The sequence below is a fragment of the Stegostoma tigrinum genome, chromosome 25 (assembly GCF_030684315.1).
Source record: "Stegostoma tigrinum isolate sSteTig4 chromosome 25, sSteTig4.hap1, whole genome shotgun sequence".
NCBI classification, from domain to species: Eukaryota; Metazoa; Chordata; class Chondrichthyes; order Orectolobiformes; family Stegostomatidae; genus Stegostoma; species Stegostoma tigrinum.
Window position 1 is genome coordinate 31,017,950 of NC_081378.1, and position 27,055 is coordinate 31,045,004.

Genomic DNA, 27,055 nt, shown 5'->3' on the forward strand with positions numbered 1-27,055 from the left:
TGTCATTCATGTTATCAGTTCACCTCAAATCTGAAGAGAATGCACTGCATCATTGAATGTATATGGATTTCACATTCTATACATATTAAGAAGGGAAGGGTGGAGTCCACTTGTTATGTTGAACTATATCAACAAACCTTTAATCTTCAACTGCAGCAGTCCCTGTATTGATAGTGTTAGAAAGGGAATGCCAAAATTCTGATCCGTTGACTAGTAAGATGTTTTTTGAAATGAACAATATTGAAGAATTTTTAAAAGAATCCCATCCAGACCAAGTGCCAATCATCATCATTAATTTACTTCCATGAAGTTGAAAATTTGGAATTTCCTACAATTGGTGGCCATAGCACAATATTTGCAATCATTTAAAATGTCTCCATTCGACGGAAGTTGCCATAATGAGATGAAGAGTTGGGAACAAATCTCCCCAAGGGACAACACAGTGTGAAGCTGGATGAACACAGCAGGCCAAGCAGCATCAGAGGAGCAGGAAAGCTAACGTTTTGCTTTTCTGCTCCTCTGATGCTGCTTGGCCTGCTGTGTTCATCCAGCTTCACACCATTTAATCTCAGATTCTCCAGCATCGGCAGTTCCTACTATCTTTCTAAGGGAATTCAGTGTCAAATCTTTATACAAACAATTAACATAAATCAAATGACTGTATAGGATACACATGAAGGCAAGTAATGACATTGGATAATATCTTCCTCTCACAAATAACATAATGCTTTTCACTGTGTGGACTCAGATTTGTGGTTCCTTCCAGTGCAAAGAAATGCTCAAAAAATGTTCATGCTCTTTCACCGTTAATTTTTGAAAAGCAATTGTTGGAATTAATAATCATTTAGGTGCTGCAATTCAATGTTACTGTCTATATCCATTCTTTCGTTATGCAATTCATCTTGTATATAACTATCCTTGTGTGACTGGTCACATGTGTGTACCTATGAATTTGTTTGGTGCTGACTGGTTCGAGTTTTCTGCGTGGCTTCATTGAAATCATTATTTTAAATGGTGGAAGACTGTTCGATTCTCATCCACATCCCATATCCCACTGTTGGATTGTTTCAAACTTGTTCATTTTTTCTGCACATCCTCACAGGGCAAATAAACAACTAAATAAAAACAGACAGAATAGCTATAAGTTCCAGACATGAAATGCTTCTATCATCTCGACATGAAAATCCCATAGATATTTATAAAAGAAAAGTGAATCAATCAAATACTTCATAAAATACAATATTAATGGCAGGTATTTTTTGCTCCCCAAACTTTTGATTGTGATAGTGATTCATTGGTGAGAACAACCACAGTGAGTACCCGAATGCAGGTATTCATCTGAGAATACAGGCTGTAGATAGAAGATTTCAATATATTGCATTGTCTATCCTTATGACTTGTTGATTGTCATCACAAATGCAGGACTGGCAGAAAATTGATGATGCTTCAAGATAAAGGATATTTGAGAGTTGGATGAAATCCAAGATATACGGGATGAATACGCACTGCCACTATAGATATCTGTAGCAATCTCAGCACCAAATACAGGCAGATGAAACCCTCACTTACAAAGTTCTGTCAGATTCAAAATACGTTGATGAAGTGAACTTTGCTTTGTTGGAATACCAGATATTGAGGGGTATAGACAGGGTGGATAGCAAAAAGCTTTTTCCCAGAGTGGGGGACTCAATTACTAGGCATCATGAGTTCAAAGTGACAGGAGGAAAGTTTAGGGGAGATATGCATGGAAAGTTCTTTACGCAGAGGGTGGTGGGTGCCTGGAACGCATTGCCAGCGGAGGTGGTAGACGCAGACACTTTTGCGTCTTTTAAGATATATTTGGACAGGTACATGGATGGGCAGGGAGCAAATGGACACACACCGTTAGAAAATAGATGACAGGTTAGACAGAGGATCTTGATCGGCGCAGGCTTGGAGGGCCAAAGGGCCTGTTCCTGTGCTGTCGGTTTCTTTGTTTCTTTGTCTTTGTTTCTTTGTATATTGATTCAGTGAAAAACTTTAGTTTACCAGCTACAATGTGGCCTAAGTATAATTAGGAATTCAGTTGACAAAACTTTCAACTTCTTCAATTGGAAGGCTTTCCTTGTTACATGTATTAATTGTAGTCAGAATGGCTCTTCCTACCACATTTGTCTGCAGTAATGGTTCAAATTGGGTCAACAGGATTTTCGATTCTGCTGCATGTGTTGTCAGCAAGAAAAACTTTACATTTGTTTTTAAAATAGTTCGCTCTGAGACATAATTTAGCTATTTACATTCATTCATAGGAGATAATCTGCAGACACACACACAAACTTTATGACACTTCCAAAGCCTTGTAAAAAAAACATTTGTGCAAAGGTCACTTACAGGAAAGACTTTATGAGATATTTTATAATATTTTATGAGATTGAGAAGTAAATTTATTAGTGAGAATCCCAAGTTCAATACATTTGTCTCCTTTAGGTCATAATTATAAATCAGATATTAGAAACTTCACCAAGATTCAGGAAAATCTATACAGATGAGCAAATGGTCCATTCACCAATTGAAAATATAGCGACAATTCCCAGTGACACCACAGAAAAGGCAATATGTACTACCGTTCATAACTGTGCAGGTATTAATGGCTACAGCAAGTTTTTTCCCCCCATGTCTGCCCAGGGCTATTCGTGAAGAAAACAGGAATCAAACCTTTGATGTACATGGAAATAACAAACATTATGATTCAGAAAGGAAGGCATTTATTCACCTCAGTAGATTTTGTTAAAAAATGCTTCGTGGAATGTCGGCATCATTGGCAGGATTAGCATTTGTTGTGCATCCCTAATTGTTCCTGAGCCGTATGGATTGCTTGACTAATTCAGAAGCACTTAAATGTAAATGATATTGCTGTTGGTCGAGGGTTATTTCTATGCCAGAGTAGGTAAAGACAACATACTTCACTCCTAAAAGCATAATAGTGAACTAAATTAGTTTTTCTGACAGAATGTGATATTTTCATAGCCACCATTAAGGAGACTAGCTTTCAATCACTGATTAATAGTTAATTCAAAGTAAATTGCACTGTCTTTCATAATGCAATGGCTTCAAAAGAGTTGGTATTGCATTAACTATACCAATTCTGATGATGCCGTACACTGTTTTGAGTCGAAATGAAGAGTTCTTCACTAGCCTTTACAGGGAGCAGATGTATTCTGTACAGCTCCTGAACTCAACTCTAATTCTGTCTGACTAGTAATGTAAAACTAAAGTCAATGAGACAGGGAATATCTGCTCTCTCATTGGAGTCATACCCAACAGAAAGGAAAATAATTGTGGTTGTTGGTGGTTATTCTCATGAAATCGCTGCAGGAGTTTCTTCAAAATTGTGCACTCAGCCTAACCAATATCAATTATTTCATCTTCCCTCCATCAAACTTTCAGAAATGGGAATGCTTAATGATTACACAATATTCAGTGCCATTTATGAATTCTTAAATACTGAAGCAGTCCATGTCAAAATCCAGCAGGACCAAGAAAGCAGCAAATAACATCCATTATGCACAAGTCTCAATTAGTGACTATCACCTAGAGACAATTCAACAATTTCCCCTCCTCATCCAATTGAATTACAACAAAGTTCTTCACTATTAACATTTTGGAGGTTACAATTGAATAGACCAGCCATAAGAATATTTTGAATAAAAACTGAAAGAACTGTGGCTGCTGTAATTCAGGAACAAAAATAAAGTTTCTGGAAAAGCTCAACAGGTCTGGCAACACTTGTGAAGGAAAGAACAGAGTTAACATTTTGGGTTCGGTGACCCTTCCTCAGAATGTAATTGATAAGAATATTTTGGTTTCAAGGCCAGTTCAGATTCTGTGTATCTAACTCACTCCCTAAATTATCAGTGTCTGTTCGCTATCTAAAAGGTCCCAAGTAGGGATGTAGGAATAGAATATTTTCCCCTGTGATGGATGAGGCTTGGCACCTGATGGAACAAAGTAGTGAGCGGTTGTCACCCGTTCAGCACCACAAACATGAACTCACTCCACTACTGGCACACAACTTCAATATTAAGTTCCATTTACAAATGTACTACTTCAACTCATCAAGGCTTCTTCACCATCATCTTCTAAACCTATAATCTCCAACACCTGGAATAGCAAAAATATAAGAAACATCAGAAAACCACGACTTACAAGTTCTCATCCAAATCTGGGGAGGCAGTGGCAATGTCATGCGTCTAGTAATCCAGAGTTCCAGACTAATAGTCAGGCCCATGGGCTCAAATATTACCATGGCAGATGGTGAGATTCGAATTCAATTTTTACAAGTCTGGAATTAAAACTAGTCTAATGGCTTCCGTGTAACCATTGTCAATTGTTGTAATTGTCCATCTCATTCACTGATGCTCTTTAGGGTAGCAAATCTGCCATTCCCACCAGTTCTGCTCGACATGGGACTCTTTATCCATAACAATGTAATTGACTTTCAACTGTCCCCTGAAATGGCCCAGCAATCTGCTCGGTTCAAGAACAGTAAGCAATGGACAATTAATGCTAGCCTACCTTGTGACATCCACATAGAGTCTCAGAGTCAGAGATGTAAGCATGGAAAGAGGCCCTTCGGTCCAATTCATCCATGCGGATCAGATATCCTAAATTTTCCCATTTTCCCATATCCATCTAAACCCTTCCTATTCATATACCCACCCAAATGCCTTTTAAATGCAGTAAGTGTACCAGCCTCCACCACTTCCTTTGGCAGCTCATTCCATATCAGCACCACCCTCTGTGTGAAAAGATTATCCCTTAGGTTCCTTTTAAATCTTTTCTGTCTCACTTTAAACCTATGCCGTCTTGTTTTTGGACACCCCTACACTGGAGACAGGGCCTTGGCTATTCACCATATCCATTGTCCCTCATGATTTTATAAACTTCTATTAGCCTCTGACAGTCCAGTGAAAATAGCCCAGCATTTTCAGCCTCCCCTCATAGCTCAAATCTTGGCAACATCCTTGTAAACCTTTTCTGAACTCTTTCAATTTTCACAACATCCTTCCTACAGCTGGGAGACCAGAACTGAATGCAGTTTTCCAAGAGTGGGCTAGCCAATATCCTGTACAGCCACAACATGACCTCCAAACTCTTGTACTCAGTGCATTGACCATTAAAGGCAAGTGTACTAAATGCCTTCTTCATTATCTTATCTACTTGCCACTATACTTTCAAGGAGTTACGAACCTGCACTCCAAGGTTTCCAGTGTTTGAAAAAGATGCATTAGCACAACCTTCTGAAAACTAATTAGGGACGTGTAATCCAGGCTGGCCTAACCAATGGCACCCACATCTCATGAAATATTAAATTTTTAAAATATCCCTGTGAGCTCAAAGAGACATTTCTTCAAAACATATAGAACTGATGACATTGCATTTGTCATTCACAACACTCACTTAAGATAATGGGAACTTGCTGAACGATTGGAATTGACATCAAGAAATACTGTAAGAGATTAAAGTGATCTAGTGTACATCCAGAAACTCATCCCATGATTGACTAGAAGAGATTAGTAATAATGTCAGAGTCACCCATTATTACAGCGATCAAGAACCACCCAGGGTGTGACCTGAAAATAAAATTGATGAAATGGCTTGAGGATATATTGGTTAAAAAATTTTGTGAACAGTGCATCGATCACGCAAACAACAATTCCGAAATGTGGGTGCTTGCTAATTACACATCTTCTTTTCACTCGATTGTGGTATTGTCAATTAAGTTGTATCAATCTGTGTGGAGTTTGCACATTCTCCCCATGTTTGTGTGGGTTTCCTCCGGGTGCTACAGTTTCCTCCAACAGCCCAAAGATGTGCAGGTTAGGTGGATTGGCCATGCTGAATTGCTTGTAGTGTTCAGGGATGTATATCTAAGGTGGGTTATAGGGGAACGGGTCTGGGCGGGATGCCCAAGGATTGGTGTGGGCTTGCTGGGCCAAAGGGCCTGTTTCCACCCTGTAGGGATTCCACGATTCTATTTAATCTTATTAGATTTGGCACACCTCAGTACATTCTGAACTTTCTGCCAAATTGTTTAAAATTGGATACACAATGTTAAAATAGTCACTGTAAAATATCTGTCCTTTAGCATTTCGAGCTCCAGACAATCCTGAGTCTCAAATGAATATCTAATTAAATGTAACATTTACAGCTATCCAGGGAATTCATTCATTCCTTTGTGTGAGGAGGAATTGACACAAAATCAAAACTAAAGAATACCAGCCAGCCTCTCATTCTATTTCATCACGGACAAAAGAAACATTGAAATTACAATGAGCACAAGGTGAATGTGAATGGATGCTATCAATCCTCGGTTGTATTATGATAGTTACCTTCATCAGAACTTGACTGGTTGTATTAAACTCTCAAGGTTTTAACCAAAATCATGATAGGAATCAACATGTAAACCTCCCTTTGTTTCGGAAAAATGGCCTTGAATTTGTGGAATGTCTCAAGATGAAGAAGCAATTCTATTGTCTGCTTTAAAGAGCTAGGAATTGCTCTGCATACACAATTCCATCAAAAGGCATCAAACTAATTGAAGTCATCTAAGCAGTCAAAGTAATAAAGCAATACCTTAAAAGTGGAAAATCATAAGAGAGAAGGAATCCCTCAAATTTGTTCTGACTTTGAGTTCACTTGACAATCAAACTCCTAGAAGTTTGACAACAAGAATTTTCACAACATGTTGAGAATCTTTCACTTCACCAGAACTTCATTCCTACCTGATAGCATTAACTGCCTCTAAGAAAACGTAGGCCATCCATGAAAGAGATTGAAAAATTATAAAATGCGATGATGTTTTCATATAATCTGCACCTAGACTCTGTTTATGTGTGAGATGAATTGGTAAATGCTCAGGGGTCAAACATAATTTTTTTTAAAAAAGTGCTTTATGAAATAGCTTGAGGGTTTCCTTTGATTTGAGGGGGCTATATTTTCATTTTTGATGGCTACTTATTCATTGTCCATCGTGAACAGATCAGCTCACTGGTGAGCATATCCACAGCAAGTATGGGAGGGAACCAGCCTGTGATTAGAAGAGCAACTCTTTTCAAAGTTCCCGTGTTTCTCCTGGAAGAGAAATTTTGTTTCTGATTGTGGGCCGCAGGATTCAAATTTCCCATTCTGAGGAAGGGTCCCACATGCATTCTATTCAACTTCCACAGAAACTATAGCCTGGATATTGTTTAAGGAGTGTAACAATATAAATTCAATTAGTTTAACTATTTGTAACTTGACAAAGTCAATCAGGATGAATAAACCCATTTTCTGGTAAAAATCCATCTCCAGGAGATGATGCCACATTTGACAATAGTTCAACATCCACAAGCATGCAAACTCAAATCAAAGCTGCTTTCTTGCCATCATCAGTTCTGCATGTGAAAAGTCAATCAGACCAACACATTATCCATCCCTTACTTCAGGGCTTCAGTTGGTGACTAACAATCAATTCCATCCAATTAAACTGACATATACTGGTTTCAGAAAATCTCATGAGTTGTCTAACACAGTGTTTTGTTATCCAAGGTTCACTGCACCCCTCCACCCCAGCACTTTTTGTTACTCAATGCTAATATAGTTGCTCCAATATATTCAGTAACAGACATTATCCTTATTCCATCAGGAGGAAAGCCAACCCATCTCAGTATACTTGCATGAATGGTTGTATCCTAACACACCAAGGTCAAAGTAATTTAATTCATGGATGGAAATAAATTTCCAATCGATTATTGAAGTTTTATTTTGGCCTCAACATTTGGATGAGATAATGCCGCAGAATTCTGAGATTGCAATGCAGTGGGGATTATGGTGCTGCATATGCAGATTGTGTGGTGTGCAGGAAACATACAGAGTCCCTGATGCAACCAACTCTGTGGGAATTGTCCAGAAAATTGAAAATGCTGATTGGCAATTCCCCTGCATCCTTCCAAACAAAACCTCACGAACTCAGAAACTTTGAAGAGTTCTGACTTAATTAAGTTTAATAGTTACACAGGAAACACTACAGGGTTAGAAATCTAATCTAATTCCTGGATAATAATTTGGTTTACTCTCCAATTCACCACTGCCATCCCCACCCCCAACAAAACATTCCCTAGATCTTATCATTCATCTCCTAACTGGACACCTTCCAAAATCACCTGTTTCCACATGATCTTGATTCAAGCACATTGGAACTGACTTGACCCTCTTCCCACTTGGTCTGATCAGCTCCCTGTCCTGGCTCCCAACAACCCCTCTCACCTCTAGGAGCCGACACCCCCCAACCCCAAACAGACCCTGTTCCGATCCTACGGTCTTCCTGCCCACACCGCAGACCTGAAAAATCCTGTCCTAAACCAACATTCCATCATGTTCTGGACACTTCCTCCCCAGACAAAACAAGAACGTGTTTGACCTGATGCCCTCACCCCAGCTGGACCCTTGCCCAACTTGCTAGGTGTAACAGTGCCTGGATGGAACCCGATCCTGCACTTCTATTCCCCACATCCCTGTCTTCTTTTGAGCTGAAACCCTCTCATTCTAACTACTGTGCAGCATACCCACTTCACCCATGTAACATCCCACCCACCGGGCACCCTACCTAGTTCATCCAACTGGCACCCTACCCATGTCACCCAACAAGATTCTTCGTTACCTGGCTCACTGCCCACCTGGCACAGTACCCACCTGGCACAATACCTACCTCATCCATTTGACATACTCTCTACTCTCTCCCTAGGATATCACCCAGTTGGTACATTCTTTCAATCACTTAGTCGACACCCTAATCTCATACCTACCTAACATATGTGTCTTTTCACAGAAGCTGTCAAAGTGTCTGCTGTGCTACTGAACATTTAACTGACAGCACATGGGCACACTGACTGTTGCAAAAGAGAGTCTGGCCTCTACAAAGATTCTGATCAAAGATGTTGGATTCCTGGACAGGCTCACAAAAGGAGGCTCCTCTCCAGGGATCTAAATGCAGAAGTCATCTGTGGCTAATTTTTAAACTGATCAGAGTTAGAAATAGAGGGCTGAATCTTGCTTATTTTTGGCAAGTGTTACACATCTCATAGTAGCCAAGTCACTTATACCTCTAGAAGATTCCAAGCAGTGCTTCTGATCCTGATTGAAACTTCTGAGCCATTAATGATTTTGAAAGAGTTAATGCTGGGTATGGCGCAAATTTCTGCAGATTCTGACAATGAAATGGAGACGTTGGTGGAGAAAGAGAAACAAATTCTGGATCTTGAGGAAGAATACTATGTCTGCTCATTTCCCTTGTAACAATATCTAATGTAACTGATGGCTAACATACAATAAACTACATCTTATTTAAGATCAGAGCCTCTTCTCAATACCTCCTTTTTTTTAAGTATGCCATGAGCCAGCCAGGAAAGAGGATAGTGATAGTCACATTGACAGTGATTATCTCATACAGTATCAACATCAATCTGGGGCAGATTGTTACTCCTGTGTGAGAAGTTGATAGGTAGGTGGGGGAAGGATGTAGAACAAGTAACTGACAAATTCTCATTCTAACATCAGTGACAATTTAATTCCTGGTCTCACTTCCATATACAGGAGCATATGCCTGCCTGATTCTCCAGGAATCACATCGGAATTCAGGCAATGTGAAGCCATGCCTGGAAAAGAGTGGGAATGTTATCCAGTAGTCAGTTACATGTCAGGAAGGAGAATCTGAATTAGGCGAATTGGGGAATATTGAAGCTTAGGACAAGCTTACTTTGTAAAACTTGGGAAATCATTTCTGCTTTTCCCAATGGAAAAATAAATAGAAAATATATAATAAAATCTTCACATACTGTGGCCGAGCCTGCGTTTCCCAGCACATGAGGTGTAATGAGGAAATCATACCACTGTCATATTCAGGGTTCAGCTTAAACTCCTGAGGTGGGTCTAATGATATTGTTAGAAGCCCAATTTGCCCACAGGAACTTCTGTTATCATCCAATCATATGATGAATAAGATCCATGGCTCAAATTTAATTTGTCTCCATCTCCTGGTTTCTGCCTTCCCTCGAGATCATGTGAGAACTGTTGATTGAGACTTAGCTGTCTAGCAAATAGTTGGCACAGTTAACAATGAAGGTTAATTTTCAACTCTGAAAATGAAAATTTGATCTCTTCTACACATAACAAATAATCCGTTCATGGAATTGTCAAGTAGCAAAGTTTGAAAACAATACCTCATAATCTGGGATGTGTTTATGAAGTTACTTCAATATATATATATTCAATAACACTTTGTATAGAAGTTGGAGTTAGATTTTTTTTCTCTATGATAGCATTATCTGAGAAGTAACAGACATTGATAGCCAAATATTTAGCTGCATTACATCTTGTTGGATTTGTAACAATTATGTCATGGAAGAAAAATAAACTTCAGCTATTGGTACAGACAGACTACAGTTATCTTTCACTGTACTAGTTCTTCACTCAGCTAATGCCTTTAGGAATCCTTTTATGAGCCCAGTGTTCAATAGTGTAGTCTGAATACACAGTTAAGGACCCAATAAAAATCTCAAGAGATTCTTTCCCAGGCCCAGTGCATTTGTAGGTTGACTCAGCGAATTGAGGTGCATTACTTCTCCTCCATTGTTCTCAGAGAATTCCTGCCCAGCAAAGTCAGGCTTAAATGTAGTCTTGTCAGTAAATTATAGGACAAGCTAGTGAAATAACCCCCAAACCAAAGCAAAATCATACAATATAATAGTGACATATTTCAAAGCTTTTGAATTTATGTGGTAGAAATGGATTTATTGGATGTGTAAATCTTTATTTATATTCCTCCCATTTACTCAACATGCAGAGGCTGTTTATAGCCTCATAAATTGCACAACTGAGATGTGGATTGCTTTTAACACCACCTAGGTCAGCTAAGAGAAGTAAATGTTGGAAGCAGAAACACAATGGTAAAATGGGAAGTTCATATTCAAGATATCTCTACTTTTTTGCTATTAGAATTACTTGAAGATTTCCATCAATTCTATTTAACGAAGAGATCATTGACATAACTCAAAGGCTATGATATATGTCTTGAATTTGTGAGATTGGCTAAATGGGGTGATAGCGAGTCTACAGCACGTTATACATTGGTCTTAATGCTAATAAAAATAAAATAAACTAAAATAAAAATAGTGAGAGATCTATAAAAAGCTGCTGATTCACAGTCATATAATTTCACAAAGTGAATATCTATCACATTATGAATCTCAGTGGTTTTATGTAAGGTCAAATTTATTCAAATAATTGTAGAAATGGTCCAATGCCTGCCCCCATTTTTTTTTTCAATATTCATGTTCAATCTTTTAATCTGACAAAAATTGGACTGGTGCTTCAGTATTTTTAATTCACAAGTCAAAGCAATGTTAACACATGTCAAATTCATGACATTTCGCATCATCATTTAGGATACTGAAATTAGTGCAAATATTTTACATACAGAAAGGTGGTCTCAGATGCTGTAATGTGAAGGTATGGGGTGAATTTCATGATTATTCCTCGAAGAAGCATTGATTAACTGAGCACTTGGAGAATCTACAATGCAGAAGTGAGGATCATCGCCAAGAGCAACGGGAAAAAATAACGTGAGAACCTTGAATGTGAAATGATGCATTTTTTCAATGCCTTTCCGTTCCCCTATAATTAGTTATTTCAAATAATACAGAACAATTATTTTAATTGTGACTTTCCTTGCTCCCTGCCTTAGTCAGGTTTCCCAAAGTTTGCATTTTGCACAGTAGGAGGAGCAGCTAGATTCAGACAAGATACTTGATGTATATCAAAATGGCAGGCAAATAAAAAAGCCAACACAAAAGTGAGCGCTGAGTGGTAGGTAGTGATCACCTTCCTATTATATTTCAAGTTTAACAATAGTGTACAAATTATGTGTAAAGAAAAGCAACATAACTCAATACTATAACTCAGCAGTGACTTAAAAGTGATACCAAAGTGTGGAGCTGGATGAACACAGCAGGCCAAGCAGCATCTCAGGAGCACAAAAGCTGACGTTTCGGGCCTAGACCCTTCATCAGAGAGGGGGATGGGGAGAGGGTTCTGGAATAAATAGGGAGAGAGGGGGAGGCGGACCGAAGATGGATAGAGCAAAAGACAGGTGGAGAGGAGACAGACAAGTCAAAGGGGCGGGAATAGAGCCTGTAGAGGTGAGTGTAGGTGGGGAGGGAGGGAGGGGATAGGTCAGTCAGGGGAGGACAGTAAGGCCAAGATGGCAGAATGAGGTTAGAAGGAAGGAAATGGAGGTGCGGCTGGAGGTGGGAGGAGGGGATAGGTGAGAGGAAGAACAGGTTAGGGAGGTGGGGACGAGCTGGGCTGGTTTTGGGATGCAGTGGGGGGAAGGGAGATTTTGAAGCTTGTGAACGAACAGTTCATCCACTTCACCAACACCTTCCACCCCAACCTCAAGTTCACCTGGACAATCTCCAACACATCCCTCATCTTCCTGGACCTCCCTGTCACCATTGCAGGCAACCACCAAGAAACCGATATCCATTTCAAGCCCACCGACTCCCACAGCTACCTAGAATACACCTCCTCCCACCCACCTTCCTGCAAAAATTCCATCCCCTATTCACAATTCCTTCGACTCTGCCGCATCTGCTCCCAGGATAAGGCATTCCACTTCTGTACATCCCAGATGTCCTCGTTTTTCAATGACCGCAACTTCCACCCGGCAGTGGTCAAGAACGCCCTCGACCATGTCTCCTGCATTTCCTGCAACTCATCCCTCAAACCCCATCCCCGCAATAACCGCGAAAAGAGAATCCCCCTCGTCCTCACATACCACCCCACCAACCTCCAGATCCAATGCATCATCCTCTGACATTTCTGCCATCTACAATCTGACCCCACCACCAAAGACATTTTTCCATCCCCACCCTTGTTTGCTTTCTGGAGAGACCACTCTCTCCATGACTCCCTTGTTCGTTCCACGCTCCCCTCCAGCCCCACCATACCCGGCACTTTCCCCTGCAACTGCAGGAAATGCTACACTTGACCCCACACCTCCTCCCTCACCCCCATCCCAGGCCCCAAGAAAACTTTCCACATCAAGCAGATGTTCGCCTGCACATCTGCCAATGTGGTATTCCGCATCCGCTGTACCCGTTGTGGCTTCCTCTACATCGGGGAAAACAAGCGGAGGCGTGGGGACCGCTTTGCTGAACACCTATGCTTGGTTCGCACTAAACAACTGCACCTCCCAGTCGCAAACCACTTCAACTCCCCCTCCCATTCTTTAGACAACATGTCCATCATGGGCCTCCTGCAGTGACACAGTTATGCCACCTGCAGGTTGCAGGAACAGCAACTCATATTCCGCATGGGAACCCTGCAGCCCAATGGTATCAATGTGGATTTTACCAGCTTCAAAATCTCCCCTCCTCCACTGCATCCCAAAACCAGCCCAGCTCGTCCCCACCTCCCTAACCTGTTCTTCCTCTCACCTATCCCCCCCCCACCTCAAACTGCACCTCCATTCCTGACCTTCTAACCTCACCCTGCCCTCTTGACCTTTCCGTCCTCCCCTGACAGACCTATCCCCTCCCTACCTATCGACACTCACCTCTACAGGCTCCATCCCCGCCCATTTAACTTGTCAGTCTCCTCTCCACCTATCTTCTGCTCTATCCATCTTCGATCAGCCTCCCCCCTCTCCCTATTTATTTCAGAGCCCTCTCCCCATCCCCCTTTTCTGATAAAGGGTCTAGGCCCGAAATATCAGCTTTTGTGCTCCTGAGATGCTGCTTGGCCTGCTGTGTCATCCAGCTCCACACTTTGTTATCTTGGATTCTCCAGCATCTGCAGTTCCCATTATCCCTGATACTCTCTCAGTTACTTAAGAGCACATTAATTACTGACCTCATAGCGATAAGCCCCGGGTGGAGGTGATCATGATATTATTGTATTCTGCTAAGGGAGAGAAGAATGGAAGCAAGGCTACTTGTTTCTCCATTTGAACAGTTTAAAATTCTGCAGTGTGGTTAAAAGGCTAATAAGGAGCAGCACAGTGGCTTGGTGGTTAGCACTCCTGCCTCACAGCACCGGGGGACTGGGTTTGATTCCATGCTTGGGCAACTGTGTGGGTTTCCTTCGGGTGTTCCAGTTTCCTCCCGCGGTCTAAAGATGTGCAGGTTAAGGGGATTGGCTGTGCTAAATTGACCCATAGTGGCCAGGGATGTGTAGGTTACATATGTTAGCCATGGGAAATATTGGATGGGAGATGTGCCTGTGTGTGAGACCCTTCGGATGGTTGGTGTGGACTTGTTAGGCCGAATGGCCTGTGTCCACACTATAGGGACACTATGACTTGACACAGTTGGCTGGGAGACAGTTATCTGTCAACCACCTGAAGCCTGAATAAGGCCTAAATAGGTGATAATCACTACTGAAGCTTAACTAGCATGAGTATCTCAGGTTTATTTAAGATGGTGAAAATACATGAGATAAGGCTAAGTTAGCTAGTAATGTAACTGAAGATTGCAAAAGTATGTTTCTTTTTAAGATGTCCGAAAGAGACAGGCAACAGTGGACATTGGACAGCAAGAAAATGAGGCTGGAGAAGTAGTCATGGAGTACAAGGAAATGGCGGAAGAACTGAACAGATACTTAATATCAGTTTTCACAATGGAAGACACCAGCATTATACCAGAAATTCAAGAGAGTCAAAGGACGGAGGTGAGTGCAGTGGCCATCATTAAGGAGAAGGTGCTGGGAAGCCAAAAAGTCTGAAGTTGAATAAATCACCTTGACAAATGCATTGCACCATGGATGACTGAAGGAAGTAGCTGGCAAGATTGGGGAAGCGTCTTTCAGGAATCACTGCAGTCAGGGAGGGTCCAAGAGGACTGGAAAATGGCTAATGTAACACGCCTGTTTAAGAAAGGAGGGAGGCAGAAGACATGAAGTTATAGGTTGTTTAGTATGACTTTGGGCATCTGTAAGATTTTAGAGACCCTATTAAGGACAAGAATGCCAAGTACTTAAAAGTGAATTGTAAAATAGTGCTAAGTCAGCATGGTTTACTCAAGGGGAGGTGATACCCAACAAACCTGTTGGAATTTCATAGAATCCCTATCATGTGGAAACAGGCCCTTCAAGTCCACACCAATCCTCAGAGCATTCCACCCAGACCCATCCTCCTATAACTCACCTAATCTACATCTCCCTGAATACGACGTAAATTAATTCTTTTGAGCTCATGAGCATATCAGAGAAAGAAGAGGCAGTGGACATGATCTATTTGGATTTCCAGAAGGCTTTTGACAAGGTGCCTCACAGGAGGCTGCTAAAAAATGAGCCCATGATGTTCGAGGTAAGGTAATGGCATAGATAGTTAATTGGCTGACTGGCAGAAGACAGAGAGTGGCAATAAAGAGGTCTTCTTCAGGATGGCACCCAATAGAAGAATAGCCATCCACAAAATTCAGTGTTAGGGCCATAAACATTCATATTACACATTTATGATCCAGATGAAGGAACTGAGAGCTTTGTTGTTGAGTTTGTGGATGACACAAAGATAGGTGGAAGATGGTAGTTTTGAGGAAGCGGGGATCCTGCAAAAAGGCTTGGGCAGGCTAGGAGAATGTATTCCATCTATCACCTCTTTGTCCTATGTGGGAAAGTATGTGCTAATGCACTTTGGTAGGAAGAATAGAGACGTAGACTCATCTCTAAATTGGGAAAGACTTTAGAAAACTGAGGCACTTGAGACTTCTAGTTCAGGAATTTCTTAAGGTCAAAGTACATTTTCAGTTGGCAAATAGGAAGGTACTCTGAGATTTTCTGCACAGATCAGTGTACTGATGTGACAATGACATTAACCTCCAGTTCCAGAGCTCATTGCCCTGCACCGTCCCCACAGGTCTGTGTGGAAGAAACAAAATTAGTGGGGAACACTGACAAACCCAGAATCCATGTTAAATGAAGAAAGCAAAAGAAGGTGGCAAAACCAAAGGAAAAATAAACATAATTGTAAACAGGTAGATGGCATGTCCAGAAGATTGGCCAGAATATTTAAAATAAGGGAAACGTTTCGTGAAGTTTAATGAGGAGGGAATAATTACAGCACGAGAGAAAATTAACCAAACGCATTAAAACTGATAAGAAACATTTCTTCATCTATTTAAAAATAAGCGTTAATGAAGGAAGTGTTGGTTCTATAGAAAATAAGTCTTGGTAGTTAGTAATGGAGGATAAAGAGTTGGCAGAAAATTGAACAGATGTTTCATGTCAGCCCTCACTGTGTACAGTATACGAATAACATTCTGGAAAAAGCTGTAAATCATGAATTAGGAAGGAGGAAATCAAGAAAATTAAAATTACCAGGCAAATAATACTGACGGCTAACTCTTCACAGTTTATACGATGATGTGGATGAAGGGACCGAAGGTATTGTAGCTGAATTTGCTGATGGCACAAAGATAGGTAGGAAAGGGAGTTGTAAAGAGAACATAATTAGCCGACAAAGGATTATAGATTGGTGGGCAAAGAACTGCAAAATGGACTTTGATGTGGGAAAATGTGAAATTGCCCATTTGGGTAGAACAAGCAAAAAAGATCCATAATGTCTAAACAATGAGTGGTTACAGAATACTAAGATGTAAAGACATTTAGTGTGTCCTACTGCATGAGTCACAAAATTTGTGTGCACATAATCAGGAAAACTAATAGAATGGTATGCTTTACTGTGATGGGAATTGAATACAATGTAGGGAGGTTATGCTTTAGTTATACAAGGCATTGATGAGGCTGCATTTGGAATACTTTGCCCAGTATTGGTTATTGTACTTAAGGAGTGATACTAATACAGTAGACGCAGTCCAGAGAAGATTTTGTAGATTAATACCTGGAATTAACAGATTGTCTCGTGAGGAAAGGCTCGGCAAGCCATGCCTGTATCCTCTGGAGTTTAAAGGAGACAGAAGTGACCTAATTGAGCCATGTAAGATCCTGAGGACATCTGGGTAAATATTAAAAGAACATTTCGTCTTGTGGGAAAATCTAGAAGTAGAAGCCATAGTTTGGAAATAATTGATCGCTTATTTAAGACAGGCTTTTTTTTCTCTTGGAGGGTTGAGTGTCTTTGTGATTGCCTTTCTCAAAAGGCAGTGGATGCAGAGTCTTTATATATCTTATAAGGGCAGAGGTAGATTGATGCTTGATTAAAGATGAAAGATTCTTGTGGATATACAGGACTGTAACATTGAGGTCAAATCAGATCTGCCACGATCTTATTGAATGATGAAGCATTCTCAAAGGGTTGAGCAACCAACGTTTGTTCCTTTTGTTGGTATGAGGTCTGATCACACCGCAACCTCATGACCAGTTTAAAGTAACAAAAGTAATCACTCATCTGAGCTCTAACGTACAGTTTTTTTTTAACTGTATAATATCTTTAAAAGATAGGGCAGAAGAAAACATCTTAAATGTATTAAGTAAAAAATAATGAGTTAGAGTGAATAAGTGAAAGTAATCCAATAAATGAAAATATCTGTTGACCAAAACATACATAAATAGGGATGGCAGGAGCAGAATCTGAAATGATGTATACACTGCAAACCTCTTCAGTGACAAGCAGCATGAAAGGTGATTGATTTGTTTGAAGAGTGTGTTTATTACACAGTGTGGAAACAGGTCTTTCAGCCCAACAAGCCCACACCAACCCAATCTGTTTCCCTACAACCCACATAAATACACATCTCTGAATACTGCAGACAATCTACCTCACCTGCACATCTTTGGAGTGTGGGATGAAACTCACACAGACACAGGGAAAATGCATAAACTCCACATAGACAGATGCCTGAGGGTGGAATTGAACCCAAGCCCTTGGTGCTATGAGGCAGCAGTGCTAACCACTGAGCCACTGTGTCATTTCCTTACAACGCCAGCTTCAGTAATGTTCTTGTCAATCTTTTTGGCATCCTTTCCAGGTTAACAACATCATTCCTTTTGCAGGGTAATCAGAATTGTATGTAGTACTCCAAATGTGGCTTTGCCAATGTATTGTACAGCTATAACATGATGTCCCAACACCTATACTCAATATTCTGACCGATGAAAGCAACCAAATGCCTTCTTCACCATCCTATCGACCTGTGATGCCACTTTCAAAGAACGGGATATCTGCACTCCTACGTCTCTCTGATCAAAAATACTCCCTGGGGCCCTACCATTAACTGTGTAAGCCCTACCCTGGTTTGTCTACCCAAAATGCAACACTTTGCATTTATCTTAAACTCCATCTGACATAACTTGATAAACAGAAAAGCATAACACAGCATTCAAAGGAAGCATTTTATTTAAGATTCATCAGACAGTGGAAACACTATTGGCAGAACTTCTGAAGAACATTACTGTATATAAGATTGATAGATTTTGTCTATTGATCAGTTGAAGTTATAATGGGAAAAGAGTGAGGGTGATAAGGAGGTGGGCTAGAATAGAGAAGAATGGTGATAGTAATCAGATTTGTAATTTAGTTTGGTAGGAATAGTGATGGAGATTGAGTCTGTCATGACCATGGATTACAATACCATATCTCCTGTGGACGCATAAAACCTTAACTAACTCATGGTTTTTATTCTGTAAAGGTCATGCAGTCAAATGTCGATAGTAGACATAAATTTGTCTCCACCTATCTTCTTTACTCTCCATCTTCGGTCCGCCTCCCCCTCTCTCCCTATTTATTCCAGTTCCCTCTCCCCATCCCCCTCTCTGATGAAGGGTCTAGGCCCGAAATGTCAGCTTTTGTGCTCTCCACCTATCTTCTTTACTCTCCATCTTCTGTCCGCCTCCCCCTCTCTCCCTATTTATTCCAGTTCCCTCTCCCCATCCCCCTCTTTGATGAAGGGTCTCAGCCCAAAACGTCAGCTTTTGTGCTCCTGAGATGCTGCTTGGCCTGCTGTGTTCATCCAGCCTCACATTTTATTATCTTGGAAATCTCCAGCATCTGCAGTTCCCATTATCTATGATAAATTTGTGCCCTCCTATTAAGAGAGATTGTGGAATGTCACACTTAATGAGGTGTAAAAGAAGCTTTAAAGAGAGAAATTGCAGTCCAAACTGAATTTGTCATCTCTTGTGAGTTTCTCGGAATGTGAGCATGAAGGTAAAAGGAACGACAGCAGTCTGGGTAAGAGACATATTGATACTTTCTCCCTTTGAATTCACAGGAACTGGAGGAAATAGTGTCTTTTAACCCTGGTCTTTGAATGTTAATAGCCAGATGTTTTAATATGTGAACTAATGTGCTGTGAGAATTATAACTTTTGAGAGAAAAAAAATCTAAATATCCCCGCACTGCAGGTAAAGAAAATGGGGGAGAAAATATTCTAAGCGTTGCCAGTCAGTTACTTTCTAAAGGGCTCAGTCAATCAAGCTATAATAACAAGAATCAACTAAAACAAAAACCAGAAGAACTGCAGATTCTGTAAATCAGGAACAAAAATATAGTTGCTGGAAAGCTCTGCAGGTATGGCAGCATCTGAGGAAGGGTCACCGGAACCGAAACATTAACTCTGTTTTCTCCTCCACAGATGCTGTCAGACCTGCTGAGCTTTTCCAGCAACTTTGTTTTCGTTCTCAACATCAACTGTTCAACATCAAATCTGAGAACATCCACTGCATCAGCTATAATATTTAACGATGCTCTTGTCACAAATATTCCATTAAAAAAACAACTTTTAAAGAATGTTTTTGGATTCTCTAAACATGAATGTAGCTTGTGCTAGCTTTATCTGTGTCATGGAAAACAGTCCCCTACTGCCTTTTGGCTCCCTACTTTGCAATTGTAAAGGGGCTACTCCTATTTCAGGTATGGGTCCTGGACTCCTTTTGCCTATATCAACTGGACAAATGTTGCAATTCCAGCTTTTAATTATTGTACTTCCTGAAGCCTAATCCACCTATTTGAAAATTCTTTAGTTGTTTAGCATGTAAAGAAGTGAGACTGAGTTTCTATGCATTGTTCTGTTCAATACAAAACTGGTGCTGAAAAATCAGAAGAGAATAAGATTATTACATAATAAATTCCAATAAGCATGGACTCAGCAGTAATATAACCATTTTCATTATTCTCTCCCTTAACTTTTCCTTTAGTGATATAGCAAATCTGAATAAAGAGTTTAACTGTCACTTTTCCACCACAAGTTATATCGTCCCAAAAAATATATGTGATAACCTAAAACACGATAGGGATTGAAATTACATGGCAGTTTTGCCAATATCCAGAGGCATGTTAATATGACTGGCATTTTGATAAAAATGCATGATGATGAGCGCAGTTTTCAGACTACTGCCCTATTCTCAAAGATGAGGTTAGATATTAACTTTATAATGTTTTGTTTGAAGACAAATTAATATTTAAAATAGCAGGGTAACTGCTGCTTGCTGCCTTATTAATAAATCCATCAATAGTTAGGGAAATTTTGTCAACTTGGTCAGAAAATACAGAATCATATAATATGAAGTGCCAACTGTAGATCGGTCAATTGTTAAATGATACGAGTTGAAGTAATTTGGTTTAGTGGCACATCATGTGCTGTTAAGACCAAACACGGCTCCTTTTCGCTTCAACATCAATTAAGAACATTTGCTAAATCAATGGCTTTGGTGTCAAAATGTTGACAATGGAAAAGAAAACATCCAGAAATGTTGATGTTTAATGGACTGTTCATTTGCATTTTGTAAAAAAAAAGTGGATAGTTTTACTTAAATAAGCCCTTGAGCACTGAACTGTTTGCTTAACAGTTCCTTTCTGATGCTCAGTGGAATTAATTGATAGATTTGCAAAGACTCACAAAGTTTACATGAATATATATTTAAAAAGGGGAAATAATTCATTTCAGCTGTCATTGCTGCAAAATCTGAATTCATTTTGAATGTGGCTATTGCATGACTGAGATGATTTAAGGAGATAATACACATTTCCACTCGTCATTTAAAGAATTTAATTTATGACTCTTCCATTAATTTTTTGAAAACATGTGTGGAGTACACTCTTACAAATTAATCATAAATACTTAACTCATAACTTAAAATGCTAAATCCAGAGACAGGAACTCCTCCAGAATGGTTCTCGATAACCTTAACAAGTCAGTGTTCTGACTAGCAGTAGTAGAGTGAAGTGAACAACTCTATTTAACTGCCCAAGCTTTTCAATCCAGATATCTGCTTAATTTTGAATGGAACAACACATATTAATCACGTTAACATCTTTCTTTGGTCATCTTTCAACTCTTTCTCAAACCTTAAGATTCAACTGGATTGGGCCAATTCAACCATTGGGACAGAGGTGTTAAAGTATTCAACAAAGTTAGAGTTTTTCGATATGAGAAACTTTCCACCTCCAACTTGCCTGTGCCCTTCAGCCCCTTTGGAGTTCAAGCTGTGGAAAGCGCACTAAGTCACATGCAGCATGTCTGGGCCCTTTAGCCCCAAATCCTTTTGAGATTGCTTCACCAAACCTTGAAGGCCAACAGACTCCATTGTATGACAGGGTCTCCACCCAGCTGTAATCCATGCAACTGATTGAAACGTAATCGGACAGACAGCATGTAAAAGACCTTCTGAGGGGCTCACAGATGCAAGAAGAGAAACTTCACTGTAAATACATTCTCCCATGTTTGAATACATTTTCACTTTTATCATCAACTGTGTGAGCAAGAGTCATTTAGCCATAACTGCATAAAGATACAGAGCCAATATCCATAGCAGTACATGATTTTGATGGTCCGAGTCGCGAAAGATGCAGGTTAAGTGGGCTTAAACGATGATTGCTACTTTAGCAACAGGAATCAACTTTTCCAGGCTACATTACATTGCTTGTGCATTACAACTTTAGTGGTATTGATTTGTAATATTGCATTATATGATCAAGAGATTTTGGGACCAGGATCTGAACTCCGCATGGTAGGCCAAATCATTCAGTTCAATCGTAGCATTTAGTGCTCACAGGTGTCTTTCATTTGTACTGTGTGGGTGTCTGTTTAAAATTATTGCCCTTTGAGCAACCTCATCGCACAAAAGTGGAGCCTGGTCTGTCACAGAATGAAACACTAACTCCACCTAGTTACAGCCATTTTTATCTTCATTGTGCAGTTTGCTCTTTGGCTGGTAATAGAAGGAAAACCAATCATGTTTCATAGAGTCAGTCTCTCAGTTCTGGTAACCATATTCTTTCCTGGTTTCCTGCCGGTCAACCCCCTTGCCTGGGACATGTCCCATGTTTCCATCAGCTCAATCACTTAACTTTTCTTTTTCTCACTTCATTCCCAGAGCCCCAGGCATACTGTGTCATCATGCCAAACAGAATTATATAGACCATGAAAGCTAAAGTAGAGCTGTCATTGGCCCCTGGAATACTCCTTCCCCTCCATTGTTCCCTACCTTGAGATACCACCCTTTACAATTGTCATTCACTCCGTAATTCTGCATGCTGCCTCCACTCCCTACAATTAACTTCCCAACCACAGATGTGCCTCCTAACAGGATCCCCTTGACTTTACGAGGACATAGCCCTGGAATGGATAGTGGGCCATTCCCTCAATCGACACAACCTGACAGCCCCAGCAGATGACTGTCCAAACCCTGACTGATCCTTGTGTAAGTCCCTGACTGATTTATCACAATACCTCAGACTGGCTGACCCAGGCCTACAGGATAACCACTGCCCATGACCAGGCCCATTATTACAGGAAACCTCGAACTCTGACCAACTCAAGCAGCTGACTAGCCATGTCCAAGTGAGTGGAGACTGCCCTTGACTCACTGTACTGGGACTCTCTGACTGAAGGCTGGCTTCTCTGACTTGACTGAGGACCACTCACATGAGCCTTTGAGAGATGGCATTCTATTGAAACATATTCAGAGTATTTGCCACATACACGGCAAGCACTTGGAACAAATGTGAGATGGTGTAGCAAATAACATGTCCACCCTCTTGACTGATCACTGCTGACAACTATGACAAACCACCTAGCTCTGTGACTATGCTGAAAAAGCAAGGCAATACAGAAGTGCTGTGAGCTTTTAAGTTCTAGTTCTGACAGCAAAAGACAAAATACAAGGACATACGGAGATGCTGTAAGCATTTAAGTATGCACAATGCAGTGAGCTTGAAGAACCAACCAAGAAGACCTGGGATGAACCTTGACTGAATCTAAGAGATGGGTGCTTGCCCCTGAACAATGTTCTGGCAGCAGCATTACTGTGATTCATACTGGTGTGTTCCAAAGCAAAGAACTCAAATACTGAGTTGTTTTGTAATTAGATCAGAGTTGTGCCACAAGGGTGCAGTGAGGCTGCCATGTGTCTGACGTCAACATCCATGGATGGGACCGTATGGAGTTGGAGAGGTGTTGGAGGAGGCATCATGCACATTGACCATGTCCAGATATGGTGGCTGCAGTCTTAGATGGACACCTGAAGGAGCAAGCGTCAAACCGGAGGCAGCAGGTAGGCACCATTGTCTTCTTAATGGCAATCATTGACAGCTAGTTTCTACCCAATGTGGGAAAAAGGAGGAAATGCATATCAATGTAACGAAGTTAGGTAATAATGGCATACTAATGAATGCAAATAGGCTGTTCAATGCTCACTAATGATTGTGAATTCACATTCAAATCTTGGTTGTAGAGTTGGATTTGTTCCACTTGAAATTAAGATTTTTGTCCTTCTGATCTCATTGTCTGCCCAGCTGACTCTCATTCAGGAACTGTGAAGATTCCATCTCTTTCCTATTCTGCAACACATGTGGTTTGTCTTTGCACTACCCAATTCTAAGAACATTCTAATGATCCAATGTTTAAAATGGTCTGTGATCTTCTCATATTTTAAATGATCATCTACAAATGGTATTCCTATTTTTTGAGCTTGATCATAATTTTCCACATTTCTGCGTCTCATAAATAGATACTCAAACTACAGTGGTGATGTTGCAAATGGTTTTAAACTGGAAATTGTAGATACATGTAATAACGGAATGCAAGTGATCATGGGTGATTTTAATCTGCGTGTAGATTTGGAAAATCAAATTAGCCACAGTGCCATAGAGGAACAGTTCCTGGAATATAGATGGAATGGTTTTCTTGATCAATATGTAGAGGAGCCAGGAACAAAAACAAAATTGCTGGAAAAGTTCAACAGGTCTGGCAGCATCTGTGAAGGAAAAAACAGAGTTAACGTTTTGGGTCTGGTGACCCTTCCCCAGAACTGATGGTGGCTGGGAAAACATTAGTTTATATGCAGAAAGTAAGGAGGTGGGTTGGGTAAGGAGTAAGATAGGCATACAGTGTTTTAGCTTTTATTAATAGAGGGATCGAGTTCCAGAACCAAGAGGTTATGCTGCAGCTGTACAAAACTCTGGTGTGGCCGCACTTGGAGTATTGCGTACAGTTCTGGTCACTGCATTATAAGAAGGATGTGGAAGCTTTGGAAAGGGTGCAGAGGAGATTTACTAGGATGTTGCCTGGTATGGAGGGAAGATCTTACGAGGAAAGGCTGAGGGACTTGAAGCTGTTTTCGTTAGAGAGAAGAAGGTTGAGACGTGACTCAATTGAGACATATAAAATAATCAGAGGGTTAGATAGGGTGGATAGGGAGAGCCTTTTTCCTAGGATGGTGACAGCGAGCACGAGGGGGCATAGCTTTAAATTGAGGGGTGAAAGATATAGGACAGATGCCAGAGGTAGTTTCTTTACTCAGAGAGTAGTAAGGGAATGGAACGCTTTGCCTGCAACGGTAGTAGATTCGCCAACCTTAAGTACATTTAAGTCATCATTGGACAAGCATATGGATGTACATGGAATAGAGTAGGTTAGATGGGCTTGAGATCGGTATGACAGGTTGGCACAACATCGAGGGCCGAAGGGCCTGTACTGCTGTAATGTGATGTTCTGTGGATAGAGCCCATAGAGAGAGAAAAACAGTTGGACAGATGAAGGAGTGGCTAACGATCAGGTTGGGAGGGTGAATAGTTGTTAATGGGGACTGTTAGTGACTACCAACAGGGGGCGTGTAATGGCAGGCTATGTGGTAATAATGCCTGGTGTGTGGGGTGGGGGGCTGGGACATGGGAGAGTTTAGACCCTGAAATTATTGAACTCAATATTGAGTTCGGAGGGCCGTAGGACCCCCAAGCGGAAAATGAGGCATTGTTTCTCCAGCTGGCGTCGGGCTTCACTGGAACATTGTAGCAAGCCAAAGACAGAGATGTTGGCCAGGGAGCAGGGTGATGCATTGAAGTGGCAGACAATAGGTAGTTCAGGGTCTTTTTTGCGAACAGAATGTAGACGTTCTGTGAATCGGTCGCCAAGTCTACTCTTCGTTTCACCAATGTAGAGGAGACCACGTTGTGAGCAGCGAATGCAGTAGACTAGATTCTGGGAAGTGCAGGTGAAGTGTTGCTTCACTTGGAAGGTATGTTTGGGCCCTTGGAGACTTGGGACGGAGGAGGTAAATGGGCAGGTGTTGCATCTTCATCAGTTACAGAGGAAGGTGCCCTAGGGCTGTGAGGAGATGTTGGGGGTCAACGAAGTGTGGACCAGGGTGTCCCAGAGGGAATGGTCCCTGCGAAAGGCGGACAAGGGAGGGGAGGAGAATATGTGTCTAGTGGTGACATCTTGCTAGAGGTGGCGGAAATGATGTCTGATGACCTTCTGGGTGTGGATGCTGGTGGGATGGTAGGTGAGGATAAGGGGAGCCCTATTGCTGTTGCAGGACGGAAGAGAAGGGGTGAGGGTGGAAATGCAGGAGATGGGTCAGAACTGGTTGAGGGCCCTGTCAACAACGGAGTTGGGGAATCCTCGGTTGAGAAAGAAGGTGGACGTTTTGGAGGCTCCCTTGTCAAAATTGGCCTCATCTGAACATATGCGATGGAGACGGAGGAACTGAGAGAATGGGATGGAGTCTTTACAGGAAGTGGGATGTGAGGATGTATAGTGCAAGTAGCTGTGGGAGTCAGTGGCCTTGTAATGGATATTAGTGGTCAGTCTATCCCCAGAAATGGAAACAGAAATGTTGAGGAAGGGAAGGGAAGAGTTAGACATAGACCGGGTGAAAGTGAGGGCAGGGTGGAAATTGGAGGCAAAACTGATGATGTTTTCCAATTCCAGACGAGAGAGGGAAGTAGCACCAATGATATCATCGATGTATGGGAGAAAGAGTTGTGGGTGGGGGCCGGAATAGGGCTGGAACAAGTCCATGTACCCCACGAAGAGATAGGCATAACTAGGGTCCATGTAGGTACACATGGCAACCACTCTTACCTGAAGAAAATAAGAGGAGTTAAAAGAGAATTTGTTGAGGGTGAGGACAAGCTCAGCCAAGTGGAGGAGGCTGGTGGTGGGTGGGGATGGTTCAGGTCTTTGCTCCAGGAAATGGAGAGCCCTAAGATCCTCCTGGTGGAGAATGGATGTGTAAATGGATTGCACATCCATGGAGAAGAGAAGATAGCTGGAGCAGGTAAACTGGAATTTTTGCAGCTGACGTAAGGCATCAGATGAATCATGGATGTATGTAAGTAGGGATTGGAGCGGGGGGAGAAGACTGAGTCAAGGAAGGAGGAGATGAGTTCTGCGGGGTACCAGCAGGCTGAAAAAATGAGTTTGCCCAGACAGTCCTGTTTGTGGAGTTTTGGCAGGAATTAGAAACGAGCTGTGCAGGGTTGGGGGACTATGAACGTGGAAGCGGAGTGGAGCAACTGTTGTTGTTGTTGTTGAAGTAGTAGAGGAAACAACCAGAGAGCAGGCCATCTTAAACTGGGGACTGTTTAATGAGAAGGGAATCAATGCTAATCTAACTGTGCGAGACCCCTTTGGGACAAGCAGACATAATATGACAGAATTATATGTCATAAAATATGATGGAGAATGAGGCATTTGATTTGGAGACTCGGATAATTAATCTTGGTAAAGGAAACTATGAAGATATGAGGCATGAATTGGCCTTGACAGATTGGGGAGAGTTATTTAAAGGAATGGTGGTC

At 41.2% G+C, this 27,055-nt stretch overlaps 1 long non-coding RNA gene across 2 annotated transcripts in view; it reads right to left on the bottom strand.

The window, feature by feature from the left end:
* Positions 1 to 582: 582 nt before the first annotated feature.
* Positions 583 to 27,055, bottom strand: part of LOC125463322 (uncharacterized) — a 101,763-nt gene continuing 75,290 nt past the window's right edge. Inside the window, exon 4 of one of the 2 annotated variants that reach the window (XR_007249808.2) lies at positions 583 to 1,115. This is a non-coding gene — a long non-coding RNA (uncharacterized LOC125463322). Of the gene's footprint in view, positions 1,116 to 21,239; positions 23,572 to 27,055 lie in introns of those variants that run through there. The other variant, XR_007249807.2, reaches the window with a different exon arrangement.